The sequence below is a fragment of the Bufo bufo genome, unplaced genomic scaffold (genome assembly GCF_905171765.1).
Source record: "Bufo bufo unplaced genomic scaffold, aBufBuf1.1, whole genome shotgun sequence".
Lineage (NCBI taxonomy): Eukaryota > Metazoa > Chordata > Amphibia > Anura > Bufonidae > Bufo > Bufo bufo.
The window spans coordinates 21524-32347 of record NW_024400272.1 but is presented as its reverse complement, the minus strand read 5'-3'; the positions used below and the strand labels follow the sequence as shown (position 1 = coordinate 32347).

Genomic DNA, 10824 nt, shown 5'->3' with positions numbered 1-10824 from the left:
TTGTTACGGACGCAATGATATCAAATATGTCTACTTTCTTTGTTTGTTTCAGTTTTACATAATAAAGCAATTTTGAATAAGAAATTATGTTTTTGTGTGTCCATTTTCTGAACGCCATATGTTTTTTATTTTTCTGCCGATCGTCTTGTGCAGGGGCTCGTTTTTTGCAGAAAGAGTTGAAGTTTTTATTGGTACCATTTTTGGGTACATAGGATTTTTTGATCCTTCATTATTACACTTTATAGGGCAAGGTGACCAAAAAATTGGCTGTTTTGGAACAGTTTTTATTTATTTATTTTTACAGCGTTTATCTGAGGGGTTAGGTCATGTGACAGTTTTATAGAGCAGATCGTTACGGACGTGGCAATACCTAATATGTATACTTTTTCTTATTTATTTAAGTTTTACACAATAATAGCATTTCTGAAACCAAAAAAATGATGTTTTAGTGTCTCCATAGTCTGAGAGCCATAGATTTTTTATTTTTTGGGCGATTGTCTTAAATAGGGTATCATTTTTTGCGGTGACAAAGGTGACAAAAATGGATTTTTTTTACACAGTTTTTTTTTTTTGGTGTTTATCGGACGGGGTCTATCATGTGATATATTTATAGAGATGGTCGTTACGGACGCGGTGATACCTAATATGTGTATTTGTTTATTTATTTTATAGGAAAAAGCAATTACTTTTTTTTATTTTACATTTTTATTTCTTTCTTCTTGAAGATCCAGTGGGGCTGATGGCTGTACTATACTTTGCAATGCTCTTGCATTGGAAAGTATAATACAATCAGATGCCCTGTAGGTGGCAACAGCGGACACTTTTGCAGCAGCCCCGATGGTGGAGAGAGGGAGCCCCCTCCCTCTATTAACCCCATGGATGCCGCGGCATCTATGGGGTTACAGCAGAGTGTCAGCATAGAGCTGACACTCTCTGCTGATGGCGGCGGCTCAGGAATGGAGCCGCCACCATCACACACAGCAGGGGGACCGCACGGCATGGTGGCAGCGCTGGAAAGGGTGTTGAGGGGGCAGGAGGAATGTGTGGGGCGGGGAGGGGGCGGACCGCAGGAGGCAGGAGATAAGCGCTTCAGCGGCAGGCGGGCACAAGCAGAGAGCAGAGCGCAGATCAGAGCCTGAAACTGGCATTTTTTCACTGCCGCGATCCAATTGGTTAGTCTGCACAGACTAACCAATCGGATCGATTGCCGGCAAGGGGCCACTCTGATTGGTCCCTTGCCGGCTGTCACGGGGTTCCGAAGGTGCACTCGGTCCCCCATTGCCCGCAGAACTGTTGCTTAGCTTTTGGAATGAGGTTCTATGTTTGACCTCATTCCCACGGCGGCTTTACTAGCTGGGTGGCTCCTTGCTCCTAAGTCTGCCTTGAGCGCCGAGCTGATCACTCGGTGCTCGACTGGTTGGTCTGTCGGTCATGTGACGCTGGCCACGTCACATGACCCTCACTCCCCACTATAAATACAGGCAGCCTGCTGGCTACAGGTTGCCTGTTAATTTCTAGGTTCCTGGCTATTTGTTGGACTGCTGAATACTTACCTGATTCTGTTCCCTGATCATCCTTTTGTCTGCTCCTCCTGTACTGCGCATCCGTCCTGATATTGTGACCTCGGCTCCCACCTGACTACTCTCTTAGGACTCCTCTTGTACTTCTCTGCTCTCCTGGTATTTATGACCCCGGCTTCTCCTGACAATTCTCTGCTTGCTCCATTTGTACTTTGCAGCTTTCCTGGTATTGACTCGGTTCGTTCACGTCCTGTTGTTTGTCTGTCTGTCATCCCTGCACTTACTCCAAGTTAGGGATTGCCGTCCAGTTGTCCCCTGTCATTAGGACTCGCGAGGCAAGTAGGCAGGGCCAGGGGTAAGGGTGGAGCGCAGTGGTCACTTCCCTCCCCCCTGTGTGTGTGTGTACGCGACCGTTACAGATTAACAGGCCCAATAACCACTGTATTATGAATCCTCTGGTGACCCTGACTGACTATGTCTCTAATCTGACGCAGATGGTGCAGGAGTTAGGGGAAAAACTCAGCTCTTTTGAGTTAGGGCAAGGCTCTTCCACTCCTCAGGCCTCCAGTCCGCATTTTGAGCCCCAGATTAAGCTCCCAGAAACCTTTTCTGGAGACCGGAAGAAGTTTCTCTCTTTTAAGGAGAGTTGCAAACTTTACTTCCGTTTGCGCCCCGTGTCCTCTGGCCCCGAGAGTCAACGCGTGGGCATTATCATTTCCCGATTACAGGGTGATCCCCAGGACTGGGCGTTCTCTTTACCTGCTGGCGCCAGTTGTTTATATTCTGTGGATGGGTTCTTTCAGGCCCTAGGTACCCTCTATGATGAACCAGACAGGGCTCTAGTAGCCGAGACGGCTCTAAAGGCACTGGTTCAGGGCAATTTAGGTGGTGTGTCCCCTCAGGATGGAACGAACCAGCCCTGAAGAGTCAGTTCAGGTCAGGTCTGCCTGATAAATTAAAGGATCTTCTGGTCAGTTATCAACTTCCAGAGACCTTAGAGGAGATGATGACCCTTGTTGTCCGACTTGACCGACGGGTTAGAGAGAGACGACAGGAACAACAGTTCTCTTCCCAGATGGTGGTCCAGCCAGAGGCCTATCCCAGAGACAATGCTGAGGTCTCCACCGAGGAACCCATGCAGGTTGGCATGACCCGAGGGAATCTTCGCCGCAGACATGGAGAATGCTTTTACTGTGGAGATTCTGACCATTGGATCAACCAGTGTCCTAAGAAGGTCCTCTCTGTCAAGTCTCCTAAGGCAAGGCAACCTAAAGACCAGGTACACCCTGAATTTTCTAAATGTAAGCTTTCGGTACCTATTACGATTTCTCTGGGAGTAGATAAATGGCCGGGTAAGGCCTTTATTGATTCTGGCTCAGCGGCTAGCTTTATTGACTCTGAGTATGCTGTTAGATTGGGTATTCCTATGTTTGCCTTACCAACTCCTATCCATGTCATGGCTATTGATGCTACTCCTCTTATTGGTGGTACGGTGAGCTTATGTACCTCGGAGATTTCTCTAACCGTGGGGGTGTGCCACTCAGAGAGATGTTCGCTTCTAGTCCTGGAGAACCTACCTGCTGAGGTGGTACTAGGGTTGCCTTGGCTCCGACTACATAACCCCACTATAGATTGGTCCAATGGGGAGTTGGTGAGATGGGGGCCTAAGTGTGACTCGTGCCTGTCCGTGGTACAGGCTGGGGTCTCAGTAAAGTCTGATACTTTACCCTCTGTTGTTAGAGAATATTCTGATGTATTCTCATCACCAACCCCGGAGGTTCTACCCCCCCATAGACCTTATGATTGTACCATAGAGCTAGTAGAGGGGGCCAAGTTTCCTAAAGGACGAATTTATAATCTTTCTATGCCCGAACGCAAGGCCATGGAAGATTATATTAAGGAGAGCCTTGGTAAAGGGCATATTAGACCTTCTGTCTCTCCTATGGGGGCGGGGTTTTTCTTCGTTAAGAAAAAAGATGGTGGTCTTAGGCCATGTATCGATTACCGGAGATTAAATAAAATCACTGTCCAGAATAGATACTCCCTCCCATTGATTCCGGATTTATTTAACCAGGTCCTGGGGGCAACCTGGTTTTCCAAAATTGACCTGAAAGGGGCATACAATCTAATCCGAATCAAGGAGGGAGACGAATGGAAGACGGCGTTCAATACTCCGGTAGGACACTTTGAATATCAGGTGATGCCTTTTGGACTCAGCAATGCCCCAGCTGTGTTCCAAAACTTCATGAATGACATTCTTAGGGAGTTCTTAGGTAAATTTGTTATTGTCTATCTTGACGACATTTTGATATTCTCTCCTGACTTCGAATCCCATGTGTCTCATGTTAGACAAGTATTAGAGGTGTTGAGGGAGAATCAGCTATCCGCTAAACAAGAGAAATGTGTCTTTGGTGTGCAGGAGATTCTGTTTCTAGGGCATGTTCTGACTCCTCACGCCTTCAAGATGGATCCTGGTAAGGTACTAGCAATTAAGGAATGGGTAAGACCTTCATCCTTAAAGGCCTTACAACGGTTCTTAGGTTTCGCCAATTACTATCGTAAATTTATTATGAATTTTTCCGTAATTGCTAAACCGTTGACCGACCTTACTAAGAAAGGGGCGGATTTGGAGAATTGGTCTACTGAGGCCATTTCTTCATTTGAAAAATTAAAAAAGGCATTCAGTAGCGCTCCCATTCTGATCCAGCCTGATCAGGAGAAACCTTTTATTGTGGAGGTGGATGCGTCCGAGGACGGCGCAGGAGCAGTCCTTTCACAAGGTCCTGCCAGCCTCACTAATCTGAGACCATGTGCCTTCTTCTCCAGGAAATTCTCTCCCACGGAGAGAAACTACGACATAGGGAATAGGGAGCTGCTGGCCATTAAATGGGCATTTGAGGAGTGGAGGCATTTTCTGGAGGGGGCAAGGCATTGTGTAACTGTTGTCACTGACCATAAAAACCTTATGTTTCTCGAGTCTGCTAAGAGGTTGAATCCCCGTCAAGCCAGATGGGCTCTGTTTTTTACTCGTTTTGATTTTTCCATCACGTTCAGGCCGGGAAGTAAAAATGTGAAGGCGGACGCATTATCTCGGAGCTTCCAGGCTTTTCAACCTACTGAGGTACCACCTGAATCCATCCTACCAGCAAAAATCTTCTTAGCAGCTCTTACCCAGGATATCTCGGCTCGCATTAGGTCGGAACAACATCTGGCACCGGTATCCACCCCAACAGATAAGTTGTTTGTTCCCGTACAATTTCGTCTCCAGCTGTTGGGTGAGTGTCACGATTCTGCCTTTTGTGGACATCCGGGTGTTGAGGGCACTAAGGATCTGGTTTCTAGATCTTATTGGTGGCCCACTCTAACTAGGGATGTCAAGTCCTATGTGTCAGCCTGTGAGGTTTGTGCCAGGTCCAAGACACCTAGGACTCGCCCTGCTGGTAACCTACGACCCCTACCCATTCCCAGTAGACCCTGGTCCCATATCTCGATGGACTTTATAACTGACCTACCGCTGGCGGAGGGTAAGACTGTAGTGTGGGTAGTGGTGGATAGGTTTAGCAAGATGGTCCATTTCATTCCCCTGTCTAAACTCCCGAATGCCAAGACCCTGGCGTCTATTTTTGTGAAAGAAATTGTTCGATTGCATGGTATCCCGGAAAATATTGTTTCGGACAGGGGTGTGCAGTTTGTGTCCAAATTCTGGAGGGCCTTCTGTCAAAGATGTAAAATTTTGTTGTCTTTTTCTTCTGCCTACCATCCTGAGAGTAATGGGCAGACTGAACGCCTTAATCAGTCTGTGGAACAATTCCTGAGGTTGTATGTTGCTGATGACCAGCAATTATGGGTCAAATTCCTTCCGTTGGCTGAATTTGCTCTGAATATCCGTGTCAATTCTTCTGCTGGGGTCTCCCCTTTCTTTTGTAACCATGGTTTTCATCCCCGTTTTCATTCTGGGTCGTCCGTCTCCTCCTCTAACCCTGAAGCTGATAAACTCTCCTCCGAACTGTGCACAGTTTGGGCCCGGGTTCAATCGAACCTAGAAAAGGCTCAATGTTCTCAAAAACTCAAGGCCGATAGGAGACGTTCAAGGGGGGTAAACTTTCAGGTTGGGGATAAAGTATGGTTGTCCTCCAAGAATCTATCTCTCAAGGTAACTTCTAAAAAATTTGCTCCTCGTTTTATTGGACCATATAAGATCACGGAAGTGATTAACCCGGTATCTTTTAGGTTGGAGCTGCCTGAGTCATTCCACATTCATAATGTGTTCCATAAATCTCTGCTTAAAAAATATTTTGAACCGGTAGTACCATCAAAAGCCTCGCCTCCGCCAGTTCTTGTTAATGATGCTGTCGAGTATGTGGTGTCTAAAATAGTGAATGTCAGGAAGGTGCGTAATTCCTTGCAGTACCTGATTCACTGGAAGGGGTATGGACCTGAAGAGAGATCTTGGGTACCTGCCAGGGAGGTTCATGCTCCTAGACTTGTTCGTAAATTTCATTTAGAACACCCTGAAAAGCCATCGCCTGAAGTCTTGGGTCCGGTGGCCCCTCGTAAAAGGGGGGGTACTGTCACGGGGTTCCGAAGGTGCACTCGGTCCCCCATTGCCCGCAGAACTGTTGCTTAGCTTTTGGAATGAGGTTCTGTGTTTGACCTCATTCCCAGGGCGGCTTTACTAGCTGGGTGGCTCCTTGCTCCTAAGTCTGCCTTGAGCGCCGAGCTGATCACTCGGTGCTCGACTGGTTGGTCTGTCGGTCATGTGACGTCACTCCCCACTATAAATACAGGCAGCCTGCTGGCTACAGGTTGCCTGTTAATTTCTAGGTTCCTGGCTATTTGTTGGACTGCTGAATACTTACCTGATCCTGTTCCTTGACCATCCTTTTGCCTGATCCTCCTGTACTGCGCATCCGTCCTGATATTGTGACCTCGGCTCCCACCTGACTACTCTCTTAGGACTCCTCTTGTACTTCTCTGCTCTCCTGGTATTTATGACCCCGGCTTCTCCTGACAATTCTCTGCTTGCTCCATTTGTACTTTGCAGCTTTCCTGGCATTGACTCGGTCCGTTCACGTCCTGTTGTTTGTCTGTCTGTCATCCCTGCACTTACTCCAAGTTAGGGATTGCCGTCCAGTTGTCCCCTGTCATTAGGACTCGTGAGGCAAGTAGGCAGGGCCAGGGGTAAGGGTGGAGCGCAGTGGTCACTTCCCTCCCCCCTGTGTGTGTGTGTACGCGACCATTACACCGGCATTACTGAACTGTATGCTGTTCGTGACAGCAGCAGGACAGGGGCAGAAGCTTTAATCCAAGCGCTTTGCAGCGCTTGGATTAAAGAGCTGCCATGACGTCTATACACGTATATATACAGATTGCGGTCGGGAAGGGGTTAATGAAATGCTGAAAGGTGGCAGGTGCATTACACAGTCCAAAAGACATGACTAAGTACTCGAAATGTCCGTAACGTGATCTGAATGCTGTTTTCCATTCATCACCAGGTCTAACACGCACTAAATTATAGGCTCCTCGTAGGTCTAGTTTGGTGAAGATTTTTGCATAACGGACTCTATCCAGCACCTCAGGTATAAGAGGCAGAGGGTAACGATTCTTTATTGTTATTTTATTTAGTTCTCTATAATCGACACAAGGCCTTAAGGTACCATCTTTCTTTTTAACAAAAAATATTGGTGCACCTGCTGGTGAAGTGGATGGACGAATAAATCCTTTAGCTGAATTTTCGTCTATGTATTCTTTGAGAGCCTTCAGTTCAGGCTCTGCCAATGGATATATGCTTCCAAAGGGTGCTGCTCCCGGCAACAGTTCAATGGGACAGTCATAAGGTCGATGTGGGGGTAACTTGTTAGCATTCTTTTTATCACAAACATCCACAAATTCTTTATACATAGATGGCAGTTTAGGTGATGTTTCGAGGTCCTCAGTACCATCTACTTGAGGTTGATTAGATAAAGTCTGTTCTGAGTGAACCTCTGGTGGGAAGGATACTACTTTAGTTTCCCAGTTGATCTGAGGGTTCTGAGCTTGCAGCCATGGTAGTCCCAAGATGATTGGAAAATGGGGCGATGATATTAGTAAAAAAGATAAAACCTCTTGGATGATTGGGTTCCATAATTATCTCAAAGGGTTCAGTCTCTTGATCAATTGGGCCCGAGTTCAGTGGGGACCCATCAACAGTTTCCATCAGAATTGGTGAAAGTCTCCCTTGGATTTTCACTCCATGCTTAATAGCAAAATCAATGTCCATAAAGTTCCCATTTTCTCCAGAGTCCACCATGGCAGAAGTAGATATCCACTGTGAGCTGGTGCGAAATTTATAAATGAAGCAATGAGAGTTCTTGTTTTCCTTCTTAATATTAGGTGCTATTGAAGAGATTGAATGGATGACTGCATTCACTGGTGGCACTGGTTCAGAAGAAACGGATTCATCCTCAGATAGGTCAGGATCCGCTATAACCGCCACTGACTTCTGTCGACGACTTGGACAATTAATGAGAAAGTGATCAGGTTTACCACAGTAAAAGCATTGATTCTCCCGAAGTTTGCGTTCCCTTCTTTCGGCACTTTCACGTTTTTGTATGCTGTCAATCTGCATAGGTTCAGCATCAGATTCAGTGTATTTCTTGGTTTCAAAGTCTCTAGAGGTGGAGGGTGGAACAAATAAGTATTGATTATTACGAATCCAGGTAGAACTCCACTTTTCTTGCCTACGCTCAGACAGTCGAGTATCAATACGAACACAATGATGTACGAAATCATCAAAATTTGTGGGAGCATCAGCACGTGCTAATTCATCTTTAAATGCATTAGATAGTCCATTCTTGAAAAATGTTAATTTTGCGGCATTATTCCATTCAGTATCAATGACCCACCTTCTAAATTCTGTGGCATATTCGGCAACCGAGTGCCTGCCCTGACGTAAGGCCAGTAGGGTTGCTTCTGCTGTGGCACATCGATTAGGATCATCAAATACTTGGCTCATAGCTGCAAGGAAAGCTTCCAGATCATCTAGGCGTGCATCATTGGTCTCAATAAGAGGATTAGCCCAGGCTACAGCCTTATGAGTCAGAAGCATAATAATACACAGCACCTTAGATCTGTCAGTGAGGAAGTGAGAAGTGTGTGCACCAAAATATAACTTGCATTGATTAATGAATCCACAGTACTTATCACGGTCTCCTCTAAACCTAAAGGGTGGAAGAGGCAAGGTGGATGAAGAAGCTGGAACCATGGCCCGGGTATGAAGTTCCTGTATTTGCTCTGGGTGTTGAGCCACCATGTTTTGTAAATCCTGAGTTGCTTGTCCAAATACTTGCACACTATGAGATGTTTGGTTTTCAAATGCCAAGTATTTTGTTTTCAAATTTTGCATTTCAGCGTAGATGTTGGTTAATAAACAGTTCATATTATTTACACAAACCTCCAAGTCCAGTTCCCCGGCGGATTCCATGGGCATGGCTTGAGTATCCTGTTACGCTGCTGGTAGACGCGGCTTGAATCCAGTGGCCAGAAGGAACAAGAGAGGCGCAGACTTGAGGAGTAGATCACAAGGTAGGAATCCATTGAAGAATCAGAACGGTCTGGAAGGGACGGTTCTCAGGAGCAGGAGACTGGAACAAGTCACCATACTTGAGCAATGTTTGCAATGCCTCATGGGTATAAGTAGGCCCTAACAGGAAATAAGATGGCTCCCAATCAGTATCACAACGGCCATCTTAGTTAAGGGCAATACTAAGATAACACAGCAGCCTCCAGTGGTGGAGGAGTAAAATTGCAACACAAGTTCAGAGTGTGTGAAACAGTGGCCACTAGTGGTAATTTAGAAGATTACATCAAATTCTGACACTAACAGAATTCTAACAATTAAAAAGTTTATGCAGCATCTTATATCAAAGTTGACATTCCTTAGCAGTACATCCCGAACTCAGAAGGAACATAACTCTCTCTTGTATGTCAAACTCTGATAAGGGGAGCGAAGGAGCTGCTTTCCTTGGCCTTGTAGCTAGAACACATTTTAACTATATACACAGAGACTCCCTGCATCCTGCTAGCTGGTTCATTAATTTTCCACATATCCACAAGATGGAGGACATTTTTATACAAAATGGATTTTCATCCCTCACAATTCCCCCATTTTGAGATATCTTGGAACTAACATCTTAACCCAGAGGTACTTCAGGTGGGATAGGTCCAACTGCCAGCCGGAGGCCAGATTCCCTCTCAAGCATTGATGCAGTTCCCAAAACTTCTCAATAATCTTGGTAGTTTATCCTTTTGGTACAGAACCTGTTGGTGCACATAAACATAAGCTTAATCACAACATAGACTACTATTATAATCAACACTACTTGCATTATTGTTTATCTTGCCACCAGGGAGCCTCCACTCACCATGCTATGGGGAGAGGGACTGCAGTGGAGTTATACTTTTGATCATCAGGCCCTGGTCTTCTTTGTGAGACAAACTGCCAAGAAATATGAATAAGTTCTTTAAAAGTCAAAAGGGATTACCAGATTGGCATAGTTCTGGACTGTGAGTACAGATCCAACAGTCTTTAATTTTACTGTCAGTGTTATTGAGTCCTCTAAACAACACCTAGTGGTATCAGGTAAGTGCATTGTCCCAATTATCCTTCAGTTGTTGGTACAGTGCCGTTGTTCCCAGGATTAGGGCGGCCATCAGCAGGAGGATCCTTATCCTTGGGCGTCAGAACTTTCTTGCAGTGAGAAGCATGTATCCAGTTAGGCATTCCTTCAACCTTTGTAGTGGTGTAGGGTAGTGGGCCAGGTCCCTGGTACCGTTGAATCCTGATCCTTGTGAAGTACTATTAGCTCTTTTAGATATATGGAGACTTGCAAGTGTAAGCAACCAGCACCGATGAAAGAAGACTTGCGTACAGTCTGCTTAGTTTCCAAGAAATTCTGTGTCCCTGTTAACATGTGTTAGACCGTTTACTGGGCTAACCCCGCCCTCCATGGCACATGGCCGCCCAATAATATTACAGATAGGCAGGTACAATCCACCTCATGACTTGACCAATAGGAATACATTTCAGAACTGGAAGGTACACATTTGGACACCCCCTGAGAGTGCCGGTGGGTGGAGCTCAAACATGCTCACAATCCACCTCCACACCCAGAATATATGCAAATGCTTCCAAATGAATCAGCCTTTACATAAACAGATATGGCCCTAATCTGACAACATCCATTTAATCCAGTACAAATCTCCTACTGACCCAAAGTGAACCTCTGTTAGACATGGTTCCGAAAGGGGGGATCAGTCCCTGAGG

The 10824-nt window shown here is 45.8% G+C and overlaps 1 non-coding gene across 1 annotated transcript; it reads right to left on the bottom strand.

Annotated features, from left to right (window-relative positions):
• Positions 1-892: 892 nt before the first annotated feature.
• On the bottom strand, positions 893-978 carry LOC120983842. Its single transcript, XR_005775223.1, has one exon. It is a non-coding gene; the product is annotated as a small nucleolar RNA SNORD71 (small nucleolar RNA).
• Between the last annotated feature and the right edge of the window lie 9846 nt (positions 979-10824).